Here is a 21,840-nt window from a genome sequence, read left to right on the forward strand (position 1 = left end):
GTGGGAAATGCAATAAAGAGGGTCATCTGGCAATGGAGTGTACTAACTCCATGGTTTGTAATGCATGTGGCGAGGAGGGACACGCTTTCAAGGACTGTCCCCATCGTTCCAGGTCATATGCAGAGGCCGTGTCCCCACGTCCTACTACTGCCGCCACTATTGGTGAGGCGATCGAGGCAGTAAGGGACTTCATGGAAGAGATGGAGCAAGCACCCGATCCTGCTGGTGGAAGCGCTGTTGAGATAGAGCCTGCAGATATGTCAATTCTGCTTGATGTGAGTGGTGAGGGAGAAGTGAGCGGTTCACTCTCCACAACGCCGGTGTTGGCTTTGGAAAGTTCAGAGGCAATTCATGAAGGTGGTGGTGGCCAGGGTGACTTCACCGGGGCTGTGGTGAGGCCACCTGATGAGGACTCTGATGTGTCTTCTGCAAAGAAGTTCCGGCCAGATTTTTCACCTGCCAGTATTGGGAGCATCAGCCCCTTAAGTGATAGGAGCTATCCCGAGAGCTACAGTGCCTCTCCTAGGAGGTCTTTTTTGGAGGAGGGGGCCAGCATTCTCTGCTTAACATCAGGAATCGAGTTTCAAGACGAGAAAGGTTGACTCTTCGGTGGGGGGTATGTTCTTTTTTACCGAATATGGTTAAAAAATGGGCTCCAACGTGGGCTGTAGTGTACTGTCAATAAATGTAAGGCTTATAAAATCTAAGCCTAGAAGATTGGCTATACTGGAAGAACTAAAAAATCTTGGAGCAAATATTTACTGTCTGCAAGAGTGCGGAATTGAAGAGTCACCTCCTGAAAAGGACTGGGTATATGGGCATAGTATTTGGTCAGGTTCAATGACAAACAAAAATGATGGTGTGGGGATTTTGTTGGGGAATAGGGATTTAAGTTTTGAAAATTATATGGTGGTGGAGCCAGGTCGTTGTATAATGGCAGTGGTTAAGGGGAGAGGGTGGAGGGTGAAAATTGTTAACGTGTATTGTCCAATTAACAAAGGGGATAGGTTAGCACTATTAGAGAAAATACGTTTATTTTTGCCTGGAAGGATTCCAATATTATTAGTTGGTGATTTCAATTGTGTTTCTGAAGGGGAAATTGATGTCACGGGTAAGGTCCTTAATCAAATTACTTCTGATTTTTCTTTTTTAGATGCAGCGGAATTTTTGAGTAAGCCACCACCGGCCACATATAGAGCTGATAGGGGAGGAATAGTGTCCAGGATTGACCGCATGCTGTATACAAATAGAGGTTTGGTGTGTAAATTTTTTAAACAGCATGTTTTTTCTTTCACAGACCATGAATGTTTGTGGGGTATGTTTGAAGGTGATAAAAAAATGGTGCATGGTGTTGGGGTATGGAAGCTAAATGTTAGGTTGTTAGAGGATGTTAGGGTTATGAGAGACTTCGAAAGTAAGTATGAATGGTGGAGGTCTAGGAAAAATAATTTTGTGGATGTGACTGTATGGTGGGATTGGGTGAAAGTGGAAATTAAGAATTTTTTTAGGAGGTGGGGTTATAAAAAAGCAGCAATTGAAAGAGGCAGATTTAAAGATTTAAATATGAGGATTGAGTGGTTACATAAAATGAGTATGAAAGGAATTGATGTTAGTGATCAACTCAGAGGAGCGAGAGATGAGATGAAGCGTGTTTTGGAAAAGCGTGGGAAGGAAATTATTTTTAGGACGAGAGTTGAGCATTTGGATATGGATGAGAAGTGTACGAGGTACTTTTTTAAAAAAATGTGCAGTAAAAAAGATGAGTTGGATGAGGTTGTAAATGATAATGGTATGACTGTGGTTGGAAGGGAAGTGTTGGATGAGGTACATAGTTTCTATAGTAGTTTATTTGAGTCTAAATGGGTGGATGGGGGTTTGAAAGAGCATGTGTTAGGTATGTTGGAGAGTCAGCTTGAATCAGGGGAACGTGAGTGTTTGAGTGAGGATATTGTTTTTGATGAGGTTAAAAAGGCGGTGGATGGTGCGAAAAAGAATAAAACACCTGGGAAAGATGGGTTGCCTGTGGAGTTTTATGTAAAAGCATGGGATGTGATTGGTGTTGATTTTGTGGAGGTATGTCAATATATGTGGATGAATGGTGTACTTTGTAATTCCATGAAAGAAGGAGTAGTTGTTTTACTATATAAGAAGGGTGAGAAAAAGAATTTGCGTAATTGGAGGCCGATTACATTACTCAATGCAGATTATAAAGTCTTTAGCAAAATTCTGGCTAACCGTATGCGTGGGGTGATTGGAAGTGTGGTTGGTGATGATCAAGTGTGCGCGGTGCCAGGTAGGTGTATGACTGATAACCTCTTGTTGTTGAGGGACGTAATTGGAGATTGTATGTTTAGGAAGGGGAAATGTATGGTTTTTTGTGTGGATTTTGAGAAAGCTTTTGATAGAGTGTCGCATGCGTTTATGTTTGAGGTGTTAGTTAGGATGGGTTTTCCTAGTGTTTTTGTGAATGCCATAAGGTGTTTGTATGATGGTGTGGTGAGTGAAGTGTTAGTGAATGGATGTTTGAGTGAGAAGGTGTGCATAAAATCAGGGGTCAGGCAGGGGTGTCCGTTGTCCCCTGTCCTGTTTATAAGTGTGATTGAGCCCCTGTTGTGCATGATTCGGAAAGAGAAAGTGATGAATGGTCTTCTGATCCCAGGGAGTGGTGGAAAGACTGTAAAGGTAATGGGGTATATGGACGATGTTGTTGTGGTGAGTGATAATATGGCTGCTATGAATCGAGCAAGGTTGCTTTTAGATTTCTTTTGTGGTGCATCTGGTTTTAGGGTGAATTGGGGGAAGTGTAGCTTTAAGTGTTTCGGGGATTCGAGTGTTAGGATGGATGGTGTGATATGTGAAGAAGGTGCTATTAAGGTTTTGGGGGTGTGGTTTAACAAAGATCTGAAAGGGAATGAGAGTTGGGATGAATGCGGTAAGAGGATTGAACAGAAGTTAAATTTTTGGAGGTTACGGGACTTGACATTGTCAGGCAAAGTCCTTATTATTAAGTCAGTGATTCTTCCTATGTTACTTTTTGTGTCAGTGGTTTTTCCAGCCCCTTATAGGGGTTTTAGGCGGATTGAGAAGCTAATTTTTACGTTTTATTGGGGAAGTAAGATGGAAAAACTTAAAAGGGAATATTTGTGTAAGTTACGTGAACATGGGGGAATGGATTTCCCAAATTTTGAATTTTGTCTTGGTTTAAATTATATTAAAACGGTGGTTGTTCTGTTAGGTAGGGATAACAAGACGGCTTTTATGATTAAATATATGGCTGGATGGATGTTGTTTGGGTTGAAATGGATGAGAAGGGATGCAAGAGTGCCTGTTTCGTTTAAATGTCCAGTGTGGTATGAGTTTGTTGAAAAATTTGTTGTCAAGCATGATTTGTTGGATGTTCCTATGGGTGATTTCAAAGTGATAAGGAATGTAAGGAGAAGGATGCGTGTTAGAGAGTTTGAATGTAACATTAGGGGCTTGAGATCGAGTGAAGCGTTGTGTGTATGGAGGAACCTGAGTATAAAAGGAATATCGAATAGGCAGCGTGATATCGTATGGATGAGTTTGCATGAGATTTTGCCTGTGAGAGAGGTACAGAAGAGGAGGGATCTGATTAGAACAGAGGTATGTCCGAGGGATGGATGTGGGGCGAGTGAAACTGTTATGCATTTGGTTTGGAATTGTGATTATGCTCAGAGTGTTTGGAAGGGAGTGGGTGGTTTATGCAAGGAACTAGCGGGCGTGAATTTTATAAATTGGAGAGTGGTAATGTTTGGGATGGGTGCAAGTAGCCGGGTGAAAGAGAGATTGTTGTGGTTGATAATGGCATGTGTAATAGAAAGTCTGTGGGACGTTAGGAATTTGTGTTTATTTAAAAGGAAAATAATCTCAGTTAATAATTGTGTTAGGATGGTTTTGTCAAGGTTATACATAGTTTATTTATGGGACAGCCGTGGCGGTGGTGGCTCTGATTCAGAAGGTTTTTGGAAAGTCAAAAAATGGAGGTCACTGGTAAAGTACCAGTAAGTCCTTGTTTAAGTGTTGTGATCTGTCTTTTTTATGATAATGGTATGTTTTATAGTTTTTTGTCCATTCAAAAGGTATTACAACTGTTTCAGTATAAAGTTATAAATATGAAATAAAGAAAGTACCATTATGATGTAAGACTGGGCAACGTAGTATGAGTTTTTATACTATTGATTGTTGCTTGAAAAATTTTACTGAATGGTATAAAAAAAAAAAAAAAAAAAAAAATCTGTTCTTATCAGTTTAATATCTGATACGTCCCCTATCTGGGGACCATATATTAAATGGATTTTTAGAACAGGGAGATGGAAAAAGAGCTTGCTCTGTCCACTCCACGCATTGACCTGGTATTGCAGTATCTCCAGGACCGGTGCACCCCTTCTTTAATGCAGTTTCTAAAATCAGAAAGAATTGAATTCAATGTTTTTTGTTCATTTTGCTTGTTTGTCGGATTTGGGGATGGACTCTTTGGCTTTGCTTTTCTTCTCCTCATTGGATTTTTCATGTTCAAAGTTGCAGAAGCCAGATTACAAGCTCATTTTGGTTCAACTTCAGCAACTGTGCATTGCATTGCCATGTAATGTGATGCAATGCTATCTTTCTAGCTCTCCCTTTTTACTTCCTTTTGGATAAACAGACATATTAGGCAAGCATTTTGGAGCTTTCACCTAAATAACTACAGGTGGTGAGATAAGCTGCACAATATAATTGACCTTTCAGTATATTGTTGCACACACACCATCTATTTAGCAAATGCCCTTGTTATCAACAGCAGCCTTTTAAACTCACCTGAGCTAACAGGTATGTGCGCTGGTTACTCTGCTGCGCTTAAAATTTATTTTTTGGTTTGCTACAATGCCTTTTCTGAAACGTTGTCTCCTTCTGCTGGAACACTGACTTCTTTCATTTAATGCCTGCAGACTATAAAAGAGAACCCAACCCAAAAAGTTTGGTTGATTAGTCTGTGGCATTCTGTTAAACTGTTGCTTATGGCGGTCTCTGTGAGCTTCTCAGCGACATTCAGCCAGCCAGGTATCCTGCCTGCAGTAGATGGAATGTGGCAATGGAACGCTGGCTGCGCGTGTCATAATAGGCTCTGAGCCTTTATATACCTGTGCACAGCAGCAGCCACCTTCAGTCTGCTGCTGGACAGCCAGCAGCAGCAGCAGCAGGAGAGGTATGTAATCAGGAGCCCTCCTGCTAAGGGTAGACAGCTGCTCGTTCCACCCCACCCCCCGCCTTAATTGGTTCTCCTCCCTTCCAACGGTGTTGAGGCGGGTGGGAACAGCAGGGGGTGAAGGTGCTGTGTTTAAAGAGGTGGAGTTATGCAGATCTAAAACGCGTGGATTGCAGCAGCAGCAAGCCGAAAAGTGCAGGCATGTAAGGGATCTAGAGGTTGACAACATGTCTTCTTAACGGGAGTCCAGGAGCTCATCTCCACAAATGGACTTTTCAGGATCCTTGGGTGGCTCCGTAGTTTGAAACCAATTCTGGTTATCGCTTCTCGGCCTTTTGGCTAAGACCAAGTGTCTTGTCTGGGGTCCTTGAGTGTTTTCCCTTGGCCTTCCGGCATCGCCATCTTGATGGCTTAAGCCGGTTGCTGCTTTAGGGGGAGAACGAGGAGGAACGAGAGAGTGATCATAATGGGCGTGAAGATACGCTATGCTGGGACCGATGACAATCGGGTTCGCAATGCATTCCGCATTGAAGTTGATGCTGCTGTCAGAGAGCGTTTCAATCTGTCGTATATGGTGCACGAGGTGATCTTCAAAATCCTGGAAGTGACAAGAGAAAACATCGTCTGCCTGCAGGAATCCCGGAAAGAAGGACGGTATGTCTTGGTGCTACAATCTATGGCGGCTTGCCGGAACCTGTATAAGAAGTTGAGGGAGCAGGAGAAGAATCCAACCTTGCATGGTTTGACTTTTACAGTCTTGTACTCCAAAGGTGATGTTCCCCTAGTCATATTTATGTATAATCCCTTTGTGCACGAACATGACATTGCGACTTTTCTTAAGAGGCATTGTGACTTTGTGAGCAACAGTCACAAAATCATGAACGAGGAGAACTTATGGACTGGCAAATACAGATATTTTGTCAGATTTGGGGAAAGTTCTTCGGAGCCTGGAGGTGTTCATTACCCTCCCCAAAGTTTCTCTATCGGGAGAGATAGGGGTATTCTCTTCTTTCCTGAGGCCCCAGTTTTTTGCAGGAAATGTAAGAAGTACGGACACTTACAAGAGGTTTGTACTGCTGTGCCTGTTTGCTCCAAGTGCAACCAAAGTGGGCATGTTGCTAAGGACTGTACCAATCCAATTGTTTGCAATGCTTGTGGTATGGAGGGGCATGCCTTTAAGGATTGTACTCGTCGTGCGAACGAGGGCAAGGCAAGGGCATACTCTGAGGTGGTCTCGAACTCTCCGAGGCCTAAGAGTGTGGCACCTGAGGCCGCAGTTTCTTCCAGGGTGAAGGTAGTGGAACAGCGTGTGGAGACTGCTCCAGTGAGGGCGTCTGCTGACCTACTGGTGGAGCCCGGGAGAGTGGAAGAGGTTCTGGCAGCTGAGATGGACATTTCTTCCTATCAGGGGGGTTTCATTGACTCCTTTTGTGAAGAACGTGAGGGAGCCTTGGAAATCCCAGGGGACCCGGCTCTCAGTTGGAGCAGTGAAAGTATGGATGAAGAGGGAGCTGGAGGTCAAGGAGACTTCACTGAGACTGGGGTGAGGTCTTCTGAGGAACCGGACCGCGCTAAGAATAAAAGGGCCCGGTTGTCTGAACCATCAAGTAGCCAATGCGTGGCAAGTCCAGTGAGTGAGCGGGATTACCCAGTGGTTTCTCTTTCTCCTGCGTCAACGGCTTACCTGGAGGAGAATTTGGAGTCCACTATCTTTCAGCTAAGTGGGAGTTCGCCGGATGACAAAGGATAAGGAAGGCATGTTTTTTTGCTGAGACTGGTGTTTCTGGTTTTTGAGCCAAAGAATGGTCTCTAAACCAAATTGGGACATTGCGTCCCTTAATGTAAGACTTTTAAAGTCTAGAGTTAGAAGATCTGTGATTCTGGACTTCTTACATAACCATTCTTTTGATATTATGTGTCTACAGGAGTGTGGTATAGAAGAACCCCTGGAAGACGCTGATTGGCCATATGGCCAGCATATCTGGTCTGGCTCTAGTGGGAATAAAAATGATGGAGTTGGGATAGTATTAAATAATAGAAATTTTGTTTTTGAATATTATAAGGTAATAGAGGTGGGTCGTTGCATCTCTGCAGTTGTGTGTGGGAGGGGGTGGAAAGTTAAAATTATAAATATTTATGGTCCTACAAAAAAAGAAGACAGGTTAAGTTTATTAGATAAATTATGTTTAGAATTACCTGGTAGGATCCCTGTGATAGTAACAGGTGATTTTAACTGTGTAACTGAGGGGAAAGTTGATGCCTCAGGAAAAAAATTGGCAAACATTATTTCTGATTTTTTCTTTTTTGATGCTGCTGAGGTTTATTTGGGGAAGCCACCACCACCAACCTATAAAGCTGACAGGGGTGGGATAACATCTAGGATTGATAGGATGTTTTTTTCTAAAAATATAATATGTGATGGTTTTTCTCAATTTTCAGTTCCTTTTTCGGACCATGTGTGCCTGAAAGGTGAGTTTAGAGGGGATTTAAGGCGGGTGCATGGGAGAGGTGTGTGGAAATTGAATGTGAGTTTGCTTGAGGATGAGAGAATTGTGAATGATTTTAAGAAAAAATATAGTTGGTGTAAATCTCAAAAGAGTAAGTTTGAAAGTGTGTTGGTGTGGTGGGATTGGATGAAGCATGAAGTGCAAAAGTTTTTTCGTCGATGGGGCTATAAAAAGGTTGCCATGGTTAGGAGTCAATATAAAGATTTAATGATGAGGGTGGAATGGCTGGAGAAAATGAGGATGTGTGGTGTGGATGTGGATGATTTGTTAAGAAGTGCGAGAGAGGATTTGAAGAGGACTTTGGAGAGGAAGGGAAGGGAAATAATTTTTAGGTCAAAGGTGGTCCATCTTGATAAAGATGAAAAGTGTTCAAGATATTTCTTTAAAAAAATAAATGGTAAGAAGGAGGGTATGGAGGAGATTTTTGATGTGGATGGTGTTTGTGTGAGTGGGGAGGATGTAATGAAGGAAGTGGTCACGTTTTATGCTGAGTTGTTTGGCAGGAAGTGGGTGGATGAGAGTTTGAAAGAAGAAGTGCTTAAGACTTTGGATTGTAAGGTGGATAAGGATGGATGTTCTGGTCTATGTGAGGCAGTGATTGAGGAGGAAGTTAAGAAAGCGGTGTTTGGTGCAAGGAAAAATGTGACGCCTGGGAAGGATGGTTTGCCTGTGGAGCTATATGTTATGATGTGGGAAGTGATGGGTATGGATTTAGTGGAAGTGTGTCAGTTTATGTGGGAGAATGGGATGCTTGCGGGTTCAATGAAGGAGGGAGTGGTGGTCTTAATCCATAAGAAAGGGGATAAAAGGTGTTTGAGTAATTGGAGGCCAATTACGCTTCTGAACGCCGATTACAAGGTATTCAGTAAAATTTTGGCGTGTCGGATGCGTGTGGTTATAGCTGATGTGATTGGTAAAGATCAAGTGTGTGCAGTGCCTGGTAGATGTATGACGGATAATCTGTGTCTTTTAAGAGATGTGTTGTGGGATTGTAAAGTAAGAAAGCAGAAGTGTATGGTGATGGCTGTTGACTTTGAAAAGGCGTTTGATCGCGTGTCTCATGTGTTTCTATTTGAGGTTTTGCGTAGAATGGGTTTTCCGGAGAAATTTGTGCGTGCCGTGAGAGGATTGTATGGGGAGGTGGTGAGTGAATTTCTGGTGAATGGGTTTTTGAGTGAGAAAGTGTGTATTAGGTCTGGTGTGAGGCAAGGTTGTCCCATGTCGCCGGTATTATTTGTGTGTGTGATTGAGCCACTGCTGTGTATGATTCGGAAAGAGAAAGTGGTGCGTGGTTTGTTAGTGCCAGGGAGTGGTGGAATGACTGTGAAAGTCTTAGGATATATGGATGATGTAGTAGTGGTGAGTGAGAGTGTGGCCTCTATGGAGAGAGTAAAATTGTTGTTGAATTTTTTTTGTGGCGCGTCAGCGTTTCGTGTGAATTGGAACAAATGCATGTTTAAATGTTTTGGTGACAATAGGATTAAGATGGATGGTGTGGCTGGTGTGGATGGTGCAATTAAAGTGTTGGGAGTTTTTTTTAATGATGATTTGAAAGGTTATGAGAGTTGGGATGAATGTGGTGAGCGGATTGTGCGGAAGATGAATTTTTGGAAGTTACGTTCTTTGTCTTTGGTAGGGAAGGTTCTTATTATTAAGGCTGTTATTCTCCCTATTTTGCTTTATGTTTCTTGTATTTTTCCAGTGCCCTATAGGAAAATTAAAAAAGTGGAGAAACTAATTTTTGTGTTTTTTTGGGGCAGTAGGATGGAAAGACTTAAGAGAGAGATTTTGTTTAAGCAATATTTGTATGGGGGACTGAAGTTTCCGAATATTGAAGTGTTTCTAACATTGCATTTTATTAAGACTACGGTCATTTTGATTGGGAAGAATAATAAAGGGGCATTTATGTGTAAGTATTTGGCTGGATGGATGCTGTATGGTCTGAATTGGGTGAAGCGTGATAAGAATGTGCCTGTTGCTTTTAAGTGTCCTGAGTGGTATGGTTTGATTGAGAAGTTTGTGAGGAAGAATGATTTGTTAGCAGTTGCAATGAAAGACTTTACGTTTGTTAAGAAGGTGATGGGGAAGATGTGTGTGAATGAGTGTGAGAGTAATGTGGTGGGATTGCGTTCTATGGAAGTTGCGCGGGTATGGAAGAAGTTAAGCATTCAAGGTGTGTCGAATAGACAGCGAGATATAGTTTGGATGGGCCTTCATAATATTTTGCCAGTGAGGGATTTTCAGAAGAAAAGAGATCTCATAAGATCTGCAGTATGTCCAAGGGATGGTTGTGGAGCGAATGAGACGGTGAGGCACCTTATGTGGGATTGTAATTTTGCGTATGATGTGTGGAAAGGTGTGGGTGGACTGTGTAAAGGGATTGCTGGTGTGAAGTTTATTGATTGGAGAGTGGCTATGTTTGGTTTTGGTGCTAGTCGTCGTGGCCAAGAAAGGATGATGTGGTTTATTATGGTGTGTGTGCAGGAGAGCTTATGGGATGTGAGAAATTTGTGTGTGTTTAAAAAGGTAAATTTAACAGTAAATGATTGCATTAGGTTGATCTTAGCAAAACTATATGTAATCTATTTGTGGGATACAAGAGAAGGTGGTGGTGGTGGAACAGATTCTGAAGGTGTGTGGAAATACCTTAAGTGGCAGGATATGGTTAAATACCGTTGATATTTTTTCTGGAAATGTCTCTGGCATAGGATTACTTGTTTGTATTTTTGTTGAATAATACTTTAATAAAGAAACCACAATGATGTTTATGAAGTGGCAGTATAACTTATGACGAAGTCTGGTTAACTGTTTGCTTATATCTAAACCTGAGTGGTTAAAAAAAAAAAAAAAAAAAAAAAAAAAAAAATCTGTTCTTATCAGTTTAATATCTGATACGTCCCCTATCTGGGGACCATATATTAAATGGATTTTTAGAACAGGGAGATGGAAAAAGAGCTTGCTCTGTCCACTCCACGCATTGACCTGGTATTGCAGTATCTCCAGGACCGGTGCACCCCTTCTTTAATGCAGTTTCTAAAATCAGAAAGTATTGAATTCAATGTTTTTTGTTCATTTTGCTTGTTTGTCGGATTTTGGGATGGACTCTTTGGCTTTGCTTTTCTTCTCCTCATTGGATTTTTCATGTTCAAAGTTGCAGAAGCCAGATTACAAGCTCATTTTGGTTCAACTTCAGCAACTGTGCATTGCATTGCCATGTAATGTAACGCAATGCTATCTTTCTAGCTCTCCCTCTTTACTTCCTTTTGGATAAACAGACATATTAGGCAAGCATTTTGGAGCTTTCACCTAAATAACTACAGGTGGTGAGATAAGCTGCACAATATAATTGACCTTTCAGTATATTGTTGCACACACACCATCTATTTAGCAAATGCCCTTGTTATCAACAGCAGCCTTTTAAACTCACCTGAGCTAACAGGTATGTGCGCTGGTTACTCTGCTGCGCTTAAAATTTCCTTTTTGGTTTGCTACAATGCCTTTTCTGAAACGTTGTCTCCCTCTGCTGGAACACTGACTTCTTTCATTTAATGCCTGCAGACTATAAAAGAGAACCCAACCCAAAAAGTTTGGTTGATTAGTCTGTGGCATTCTGTTAAACTGTTGCTTATGGCGGTCTCTATGAGCTTCTCAGCGACATTCAGCCAGCCAGGTATCCTGCCTGCAGTAGATGGAATGTGGCAATGGAACGCTGGCTGCGCGTGTCATAATAGGCTCTGAGCCTTTATATACCTGCGCTCAGCAGCAGCCACCTTCAGTCTGCTGCTGGACAGCCAGCAGCAGCAGGAGAGGTAAGTAATCAGCAGCCCTCCTGCTAAGGGTAGACAGCTGCTCGTTCCACCCCACCCCCCGCCTTAATTGGTTCTCCTCCCTTCCAATGGTGTTGAGGCGGGTGGGAACAGCAGGGGGTGAGGGTGCTGTGTTTAAAGAGGTGGAGTTATGCAGATCTAAAACGCGTGGATTGCAGCAGCAGCAAGCCGAAAAGTGCAGGCATGTAAGGGATCTAGAGGTTGACAACATGTCTTCTTAACGGGAGTCCAGGAGCTCATCTCCACAAATGGACTCTTCAGGATCCTTGGGTGGCTCCGTAGTTCGAAACCAATTCTGGTTATCGCTTCTCGGCCTTTTGGCTAAGATCAAGTGCAGTGATCTAGCGGTTTCTGCCTTGGTCTTGGCTGGGAGGCGCTTGGGGTACCCGGCTCCTTGGCCTGGGGGGATCGCTACACTTATCGGTGGAGCTAAACCCCCCTGCTGCTATTAGGGAGTCGGATTAGTCCCTGGGCAACGAGAGGCGATCACCTTGTCACCACACATAGCTGTGGGGGGCAACTGTCGCCACACATAGCTGTGGTGGCAACATTTGGAGGATTAAAAGGAAAAAACGGAAGGAAAACGGATCGTTGAGATGGAGTTTTGGAAAAAGAAGAGATGCTTACGTTTTTTTGTGAAACGGGAGACGGAAGAAACTTTTTTGGAAGAAAAATGGATTCTGGAAATTTTGAGGAAATATGAAGTTTTGGAGAAGGATATCTACTGTATGCAAGAAATAAAGCAAGGTAAAGTTTGTGATGTGACTCTAGTTTCTGAGGAAAAGTGCATTCATTTTTTCAAAGGCTGGAGTGAAGAGGATTCTGGGAAAATTGGAGTAAGTGCATCATTCATGGGGAAACCGAAGAGTGTGATAATTTACATGGACAATCCGTTTGTGGAAATAGAGGAGATAATGGTTTTTTTGGAATCTAAATGTAAGATGGTAAAGTTTCAGAAATTATACAGGAACAAAGTTGGTATTTGGAACGGAAAGAGACGTTTTTTGGTGTGGACAACAGGAGAAGAAAATTTGCATAATGGGAGGATTATGGTAAACGGGAGTTCTGGGTATTGTTACATGGAAAGCAGCAAAGGAACTTTTGAAAAGAACTTTGGAGGACAAAAGGAAGATATTGGTGATAAAATGAAGAAGGAAGTTGATGCGATAATTATAGAGGAGAATAAGCAGGGAAAAGAAGTTGAAAGTTTAAAGGTGAAATTGAAGAAAAAGGTAACGGTACAGGAAAATTGTGGATCAAGGAAAGTATCTGGTGAAAAGAAAGAAGTAAAAGAGGAAAAGGGTAAAGTGTTGGAGAAGGTGGTGACTTTCAGAGATGATGAGGAAGAGTATGATTGGGAACAGATGCGGTTAGAGCATGAGGAGGAAGAAAAGAAGTTAAGGGGTTTTGTTGGGAGGAAAGTAAAAGAGAAAAAGGGGATATTTAGTTTGGGAAACCGGGTGAAGTAATGTCAGTTGTGATTTGTTTGGAAACTGTTGAAACTGCAAACGAATTGTTATGTTTAACTTTATATATATTAATTCAAATGAAAAAATATAAATATAATATCTAAACACGATGATGGAACTAAAATCTTGAGTTTGGTGATATATGATTTAAGATTATAAAACTTAATTTCTGAGTGTTTGGAAAAAAAAAAAAAAAAAAAAAAAAAATCTGTTCTTATCAGTTTAATATCTGATACGTCCCCTATCTGGGGACCATATATTAAATGGATTTTTAGAACAGGGAGATGGAAAAAGAGCTTGCTCTGTCCACTCCACGCATTGACCTGGTATTGCAGTATCTCCAGGACCGGTGCACCCCTTCTTTAATGCAGTTTCTAAAATCAGAAAGTATTGAATTCAATGTTTTTTGTTCATTTTGCTTGTTTGTCGGATTTTGGGATGGACTCTTTGGCTTTGCTTTTCTTCTCCTCATTGGATTTTTCATGTTCAAAGTTGCAGAAGCCAGATGACAAGCTCATTTTGGTTCAACTTCAGCAACTGTGCATTGCATTGCCATGTAATGTAACGCAATGCTATCTTTCTAGCTCTCCCTCTTTACTTCCTTTTGGATAAACAGACATATTAGGCAAGCATTTTGGAGCTTTCACCTAAATAACTACAGGTGGTGAGATAAGCTGCACAATATAATTGACCTTTCAGTATATTGTTGCACACACACCATCTATTTAGCAAATGCCCTTGTTATCAACAGCAGCCTTTTAAACTCACCTGAGCTAACAGGTATGTGCGCTGGTTACTCTGCTGCGCTTAAAATTTCCTTTTTGGTTTGCTACAATGCCTTTTCTGAAACGTTGTCTCCCTCTGCTGGAACACTGACTTCTTTCAATTAATGCCTGCAGACTATAAAAGAGAACCCAACCCAAAAAGTTTGGTTGATTAGTCTGTGGCATTCTGTTAAACTGTTGCTTATGGCGGTCTCTATGAGCTTCTCAGCGACATTCAGCCAGCCAGGTATCCTGCCTGCAGTAGATGGAATGTGGCAATGGAACGCTGGCTGCGCGTGTCATAATAGGCTCTGAGCCTTTATATACCTGCGCTCAGCAGCAGCCACCTTCAGTCTGCTGCTGGACAGCCAGCAGCAGCAGGAGAGGTAAGTAATCAGCAGCCCTCCTGCTAAGGGTAGACAGCTGCTCGTTCCACCCCACCCCCCGCCTTAATTGGTTCTCCTCCCTTCCAATGGTGTTGAGGCGGGTGGGAACAGCAGGGGGTGAGGGTGCTGTGTTTAAAGAGGTGGAGTTATGCAGATCTAAAACGCGTGGATTGCAGCAGCAGCAAGCCGAAAAGTGCAGGCATGTAAGGGATCTAGAGGTTGACAACATGTCTTCTTAACGGGAGTCCAGGAGCTCATCTCCACAAATGGACTCTTCAGGATCCTTGGGTGGCTCCGTAGTTCGAAACCAATTCTGGTTATCGCTTCTCGGCCTTTTGGCTAAGATCAAGTGCAGTGATCTAGCGGTTTCTGCCTTGGTCTTGGCTGGGAGGCGCTTGGGGTACCCGGCTCCTTGGCCTGGGGGGATCGCTACACTTATCGGTGGAGCTAAACCCCCCTGCTGCTATTAGGGAGTCGGATTAGTCCCTGGGCAACGAGAGGCGATCACCTTGTCACCACACATAGCTGTGGGGGGCAACTGTCGCCACACATAGCTGTGGTGGCAACATTTGGAGGATTAAAAGGAAAAAACGGAAGGAAAACGGATCGTTGAGATGGAGTTTTGGAAAAAGAAGAGATGCTTACGTTTTTTTGTGAAACGGGAGACGGAAGAAACTTTTTTGGAAGAAAAATGGATTCTGGAAATTTTGAGGAAATATGAAGTTTTGGAGAAGGATATCTACTGTATGCAAGAAATAAAGCAAGGTAAAGTTTGTGATGTGACTCTAGTTTCTGAGGAAAAGTGCATTCATTTTTTCAAAGGCTGGAGTGAAGAGGATTCTGGGAAAATTGGAGTAAGTGCATCATTCATGGGGAAACCGAAGAGTGTGATAATTTACATGGACAATCCGTTTGTGGAAATAGAGGAGATAATGGTTTTTTTGGAATCTAAATGTAAGATGGTAAAGTTTCAGAAATTATACAGGAACAAAGTTGGTATTTGGAACGGAAAGAGACGTTTTTTGGTGTGGACAACAGGAGAAGAAAATTTGCATAATGGGAGGATTATGGTAAACGGGAGTTCTGGGTATTGTTACATGGAAAGCAGCAAAGGAACTTTTGAAAAGAACTTTGGAGGACAAAAGGAAGATATTGGTGATAAAATGAAGAAGGAAGTTGATGCGATAATTATAGAGGAGAATAAGCAGGGAAAAGAAGTTGAAAGTTTAAAGGTGAAATTGAAGAAAAAGGTAACGGTACAGGAAAATTGTGGATCAAGGAAAGTATCTGGTGAAAAGAAAGAAGTAAAAGAGGAAAAGGGTAAAGTGTTGGAGAAGGTGGTGACTTTCAGAGATGATGAGGAAGAGTATGATTGGGAACAGATGCGGTTAGAGCATGAGGAGGAAGAAAAGAAGTTAAGGGGTTTTGTTGGGAGGAAAGTAAAAGAGAAAAAGGGGATATTTAGTTTGGGAAACCGGGTGAAGTAATGTCAGTTGTGATTTGTTTGGAAACTGTTGAAACTGCAAACGAATTGTTATGTTTAACTTTATATATATTAATTCAAATGAAAAAATATAAATATAATATCTAAACACGATGATGGAACTAAAATCTTGAGTTTGGTGATATATGATTTAAGATTATAAAACTTAATTTCTGAGTGTTTGGAAAAAAAAAAAAAAAAAAAATCTGTTCTTATCAGTTTAATATCTGATACGTCCCCTATCTGGGGACCATATATTAAATGGATTTTTAGAACAGGGAGATGGAAAAAGAGCTTGCTCTGTCCACTCCACGCATTGACCTGGTATTGCAGTATCTCCAGGACCGGTGCACCCCTTCTTTAATGCAGTTTCTAAAATCAGAAAGTATTGAATTCAATGTTTTTTGTTCATTTTGCTTGTTTGTCGAATTTTGGGATGGACTCTTTGGCTTTGCTTTTCTTCTCCTCATTGGATTTTTCATGTTCAAAGTTGCAGAAGCCAGATTACAAGCTCATTTTGGTTCAACTTCAGCAACTGTGCATTGCATTGCCATGTAATGTAACGCAATGCTATCTTTCTAGCTCTCCCTCTTTACTTCCTTTTGGATAAACAGACATATTAGGCAAGCATTTTGGAGCTTTCACCTAAATAACTACAGGTGGTGAGATAAGCTGCACAATATAATTGACCTTTCAGTATATTGTTGCACACACACCATCTATTTAGCAAATGCCCTTGTTATCAACAGCAGCCTTTTAAACTCACCTGAGCTAACAGGTATGTGCGCTGGTTACTCTGCTGCGCTTAAAATTTCTTTTTTGGTTTGCTACAATGCCTTTTCTGAAACGTTGTCTCCCTCTGCTGGAACACTGACTTCTTTCAATTAATGCCTGCAGACTATAAAAGAGAACCCAACCCAAAAAGTTTGGTTGATTAGTCTGTGGCATTCTGTTAAACTGTTGCTTATGGCGGTCTCTGTGAGCTTCTCAGCGACATTCAGCCAGCCAGGTATCCTGCCTGCAGTAGATGGAATGTGGCAATGGAACGCTGGCTGCGCGTGTCATAATAGGCTCTGAGCCTTTATATACCTGCGCATAGCAGCAGCCACCTTCAGTCTGCTGCTGGACAGCCAGCAGCAGCAGGAGAGGTAAGTAATCAGCAGCCCTCCTGCTAAGGGTAGACAGCTGCTCGTTCCACCCCACCCCCCGCCTTAATTGGTTCTCCTCCCTTCCAACGGTGTTGAGGCGGGTGGGAACAGCAGGGGGTGAGGGTGCTGTGTTTAAAGAGGTGGAGTTATGCAGATCTAAAACGCGTGGATTGCAGCAGCAGCAAGCCGAAAAGTGCAGGCATGTAAGGGATCTAGAGGTTGACAACATGTCTTCTTAACGGGAGTCCAGGTGGCCATCTCCACAAATGGACTTTTCAGGATCCTTGGGTGGCACCGTAGTCCGAAACCAATTCTGGTTATCGCTTCTCGGCCTTTTGGCTAAGATCAAGTGTAGTATCTGTTCTTATCAGTTTAATATCTGATACGTCCCCTATCTGGGGACCATATATTAAATGGATTTTTAGAACAGGGAGATGGAAAAAGAGCTTGCTCTGTCCACTCCACGCATTGACCTGGTATTGCAGTATCTCCAGGACCGGTGCACCCCTTCTTTAATGCAGTTTCTGAAATCAGAAAGAATTGAATTCAATGCTTTTTGTTCATTTTGCTTGTTTGTCGGATTTTGGGATGGACTCTTTGGCTTTGCTTTTCTTCTCCTCATTGGATTTTTCATGTTAAAAGTTGCAGATGCCAGATGACAAGCTCATTTTGGTTCAACTTCAGCAACTGTGCATTGCATTGCCATGTAATGTAATGCAATGCTATCTATCTAGCTCTCCCTCTTTACTTCCTTTTGGATAAACAGACATATTAGGCAAGCATTTTGGAGCTTTCACCTAAATAACTACAGGTGGTGAGATAAGCTGCACAATATAATTGACCTTTCAGTATATTGTTGCACACACACCATCTATTTAGCAAATGCCCTTGTTATCAACAGCAGCCTTTTAAACTCACCTGAGCTAACAGGTATGTGAGCTGGTTACTCTGCTGCGCTTAAAATTTCTTTTTTGGTTTGCTACAATGCCTTTTGTGAAACGTTGTCTCCCTCTGCTGGAACACTGACTTCTTTCATTTAATGCCTGCAGACTATAAAAGAGAAACCAACCCAAAAAGTTTGGTTGATTAGTCTGTGGCATTCTTTTAAACTGTTGCTTATGGCGGTCTCTGTGAGCTTCTCAGTGACATTCAGCCATCCAGGTATCCCGCCTGCAGTAGATGGAATGTGGCAATGGAACGCTGGCTGCGCATGTCATAATAGGCTCTGAGCCTTTATATACCTGCGCACAGCAGCAGCCACCTTCAGTCTGCTGCTGGACAGCCAGCAGCAGCAGCAGGAAAGGTAAGTAATCAGCAACCCTCCTGCTAAGGGTAGACAGCTGCTCGTTCCACCCCCCCCCCCGCCTTAATTGGTTCTCCTCCCTTCCAACGGTGTTGAGGCGGGTGGGAACAGCCGGGGGTGAGGGTGCTGTGCTAAAAGAGGTGGAGTTATGCAGATCTAAAACGCGTGGATTGCAGCAGCAGCAAGCTGAAAAGTGCAGGCATGTGAGGGATCTAGAGGTTGACAGCATGTCTTCTTAACGGGAGTCCAGGTGGCCATCTCCACAAATGGACTTTTCAGGATCCTTGGGTGGCACCGTAGTCCGAAACCAATTCTGGTTATCGCTTCTCGGCCTTTTGGCTTAGATCTTGTATCTGGTCAGAAGGATCCTATAGTGTCTCCCCCTCGGCCTTGCAGCATCGCCACTTAGGTGGCTTAAGCTGCCTGCTGCTATTGGGGGGGGTCCAGAGGAAACGAGAGGTGATAATGGGCGTCAAGATTCGCTATGCCGGGACCGATGATATTCGGGTCAAAAATGCTTTTCGCATTGATATTGAGGAGTCGAGGAGGAATTTCTTTAACCTGCGGTTCTTGGTGGAAGTCGTCATCTTCAAGATTTTGAATGTTGGTCGTGGAGACATCATTTGCCTACAGGAGTTCCCAAAGAATGGCCGGTACGTTTTAGTCCTTGATCGTATGGCAGCTTGCCAGAATCTTTTCAAGACTCTAAAGGATCAGCAAGCCTTGGATCATCCGGCTCTTGATGGGCTTACATTCACGGTATTGTATACTAAGGGGGAAGTGCCAGTTATTGTGTTTATGCACAACCCCCTTGTGGATGTGGAGGACATTACTAGATTCCTGAACCGTCATTGCAGCTATGTGTCCTACTCACACAAGGTGAGGAATGAGGTGGGCTTGTGGACTGGCAAACACAAATTTTTTGTACGGTTCCAGGAGGACCCCCAGGGACCTGGGGGTATCCACTACCCTCCCCTCAGTTTTGCCATCGGGAGGGATAGAGGGTATATGTATTTTCCTGGTGCTCCGCGTTTTTGCAGGAAGTGTAAATCCTTTGGACACTACCAAGAGGACTGCACGGTGGAGAAGTTTTGTGGGAAATGCAATAAAGAGGGTCATCTGGCAATGGAGTGTACTAACTCCATGGTTTGTAATGCATGTGGCGAGGAGGGACACGCTTTCAAGGACTGTCCCCATCGTTCCAGGTCATATGCAGAGGCCGTGTCCCCACGTCCTACTACTGCCGCCACTATTGGTGAGGCGATCGAGGCAGTAAGGGACTTCATGGAAGAGATGGAGCAAGCACCCGATCCTGCTGGTGGAAGCGCTGTTGAGATAGAGCCTGCAGATATGTCAATTCTGCTTGATGTGAGTGGTGAGGGAGAAGTGAGCGGTTCACTCTCCACAACGCCGGTGTTGGCTTTGGAAAGCTCAGAGGCAATTCATGAAGGTGGTGGTGGCCAGGGTGACTTCACCGGGGCTGTGGTGAGGCCCCCTGATGAGGACTCTGATGTGTCTTCTGCAAAGAAGTTCCGGCCAGATTTTTCACCTGCCAGTATTGGGAGCATCAGCCCCTTAAGTGATAGGAGCTATCCCGAGAGCTACAGTGCCTCTCCTAGGAGGTCTTTTTTGGAGGAGGGGGCCAGCATTCTCTGCTTAACATCAGGAATCGAGTTTCAAGACGAGAAAGGTTGACTCTTCGGTGGGGGGTATGTTCTTTTTTACCGAATATGGTTAAAAAATGGGCTCCAACGTGGGCTGTAGTGTACTGTCAATAAATGTAAGGCTTATAAAATCTAAGCCTAGAAGATTGGCTATACTGGAAGAACTAAAAAATCTTGGAGCAAATATTTACTGTCTGCAAGAGTGCGGAATTGAAGAGTCACCTCCTGAAAAGGACTGGGTATATGGGTATAGCATTTGGTCAGGTTCAATGACAAACAAAAATGATGGTGTGGGGATTTTGTTGGGGAATAGGGATTTAAGTTTTGAAAATTATATGGTGGTGGAGCCAGGTCGTTGTATAATGGCAGTGGTTAAGGGGAGAGGGTGGAGGGTGAAAATTGTTAACGTGTATTGTCCAATTAACAAAGGGGATAGGTTAGCACTATTAGAGAAAATACGTTTATTTTTGCCTGGAAGGATTCCAATATTATTAGTTGGTGATTTCAATTGTGTTTCTGAAGGGGAAATTGATGTCACGGGTAAGGTCCTTAATCAAATTACATCTGATTTTTCTTTTTTAGATGCAGCGGAATTTTTGAGTAAGCCACCACCGGCCACATATAGAGCTGATAGGGGAGGAATAGTGTCCAGGATTGACCGCATGCTGTATACAAATAGAGGTTTGGTGTGTAAATTTTTTAAACAGCATGTTTTTTCTTTCACAGACCATGAATGTTTGTGGGGTATGTTTGAAGGTGATAAAAAAATGGTGCATGGTGTTGGGGTATGGAAGCTAAATGTTAGGTTGTTAGAGGATGTTAGGGTTATGAGAGACTTCGAAAGTAAGTATGAATGGTGGAGGTCTAGGAAAAATAATTTTGTGGATGTGACTGTATGGTGGGATTGGGTGAAAGTGGAAATTAAGATTTTTTTTAGGAGGTGGGGTTATAAAAAAGCAGCAATTGAAAGAGGCAGATTTAAAGATTTAAATATGAGGATTGAGTGGTTACATAAAATGAGTATGAAAGGAATTGATGTTAGTGATCAACTCAGAGGAGCGAGAGATGAGATGAAGCGTGTTTTGGAAAAGCGTGGGAAGGAAATTATTTTTAGGACGAGAGTTGAGCATTTGGATATGGATGAGAAGTGTACGAGGTACTTTTTTAAAAAAATGTGCAGTAAAAAAGATGAGTTGGATGAGGTTGTAAATGATAATGGTATGACTGTGGTTGGAAGGGAAGTGTTGGATGAGGTACATAGTTTCTATAGTAGTTTATTTGAGTCTAAATGGGTGGATGGGGGTTTGAAAAAGCATGTGTTAGGTATGTTGGAGAGTCAGCTTGAATCAGGGGAACATGAGTGTTTGAGTGAAGATATTGTTTTTGATGAGGTTAAAAAGGCGGTGGATGGTGCGAAAAAGAATAAAACACCTGGGAAAGATGGGTTGCCTGTGGAGTTTTATGTAAAAGCATGGGATGTGATTGGTGTTGATTTTGTGGAGGTATGTCAATATATGTGGATGAATGGTGTACTTTGTAATTCCATGAAAGAAGGAGTAGTTGTTTTACTATATAAGAAGGGTGAGAAAAAGAATTTGCGTAATTGGAGGCCGATTACATTACTCAATGCAGATTATAAAGTCTTTAGCAAAATTCTGGCTAACCGTATGCGTGGGGTGATTGGAAGTGTGGTTGGTGATGATCAAGTGTGCGCGGTGCCAGGTAGGTGTATGACTGATAACCTCTTGTTGTTGAGGGACGTAATTGGAGATTGTATGTTTAGGAAGGGGAAATGTATGGTTTTTTGTGTGGATTTTGAGAAAGCTTTTGATAGAGTGTCGCATGCGTTTATGTTTGAGGTGTTAGTTAGGATGGGTTTTCCTAGTGTTTTTGTGAATGCCATAAGGTGTTTGTATGATGGTGTGGTGAGTGAAGTGTTAGTGAATGGATGTTTGAGTGAGAAGGTGTGCATAAAATCAGGGGTCAGGCAGGGGTGTCCGTTGTCCCCTGTCCTGTTTATAAGTGTGATTGAGCCCCTGTTGTGCATGATTCGGAAAGAGAAAGTGATGAATGGTCTTCTGATCCC

At 42.6% G+C, this 21,840-nt stretch overlaps 4 non-coding genes and 1 pseudogene across 4 annotated transcripts; all 5 read left to right on the forward strand.

Annotated features, from left to right (window-relative positions):
• Positions 1-4,210: 4,210 nt before the first annotated feature.
• LOC141222145 (U2 spliceosomal RNA) lies at positions 4,211-4,407 on the forward strand. Its single transcript, XR_012290010.1, has one exon. It is a non-coding gene; the product is annotated as a U2 spliceosomal RNA (small nuclear RNA).
• Positions 4,408-10,511: 6,104 nt separating this feature from the next.
• On the forward strand, positions 10,512-10,729 carry LOC141222150 (U2 spliceosomal RNA; annotated as a pseudogene).
• A 2,439-nt stretch (positions 10,730-13,168) lies between these two features.
• LOC141222152 (U2 spliceosomal RNA) lies at positions 13,169-13,366 on the forward strand. The gene has a single exon (XR_012290015.1). It is a non-coding gene; the product is annotated as a U2 spliceosomal RNA (small nuclear RNA).
• A 2,439-nt stretch (positions 13,367-15,805) lies between these two features.
• On the forward strand, positions 15,806-15,997 carry LOC141222151 (U2 spliceosomal RNA). The gene has a single exon (XR_012290014.1). It is a non-coding gene; the product is annotated as a U2 spliceosomal RNA (small nuclear RNA).
• Positions 15,998-17,106: 1,109 nt separating this feature from the next.
• LOC141222176 (U2 spliceosomal RNA) lies at positions 17,107-17,297 on the forward strand. The gene has a single exon (XR_012290026.1). It is a non-coding gene; the product is annotated as a U2 spliceosomal RNA (small nuclear RNA).
• Positions 17,298-21,840: the final 4,543 nt, after the last annotated feature.

Source organism: Phyllobates terribilis, unplaced genomic scaffold (assembly GCF_046119375.1).
Source record: "Phyllobates terribilis strain yellow unplaced genomic scaffold, ASM4611937v1 Scaffold_342__1_contigs__length_2020279, whole genome shotgun sequence".
NCBI lineage: Eukaryota > Metazoa > Chordata > Amphibia > Anura > Dendrobatidae > Phyllobates > Phyllobates terribilis.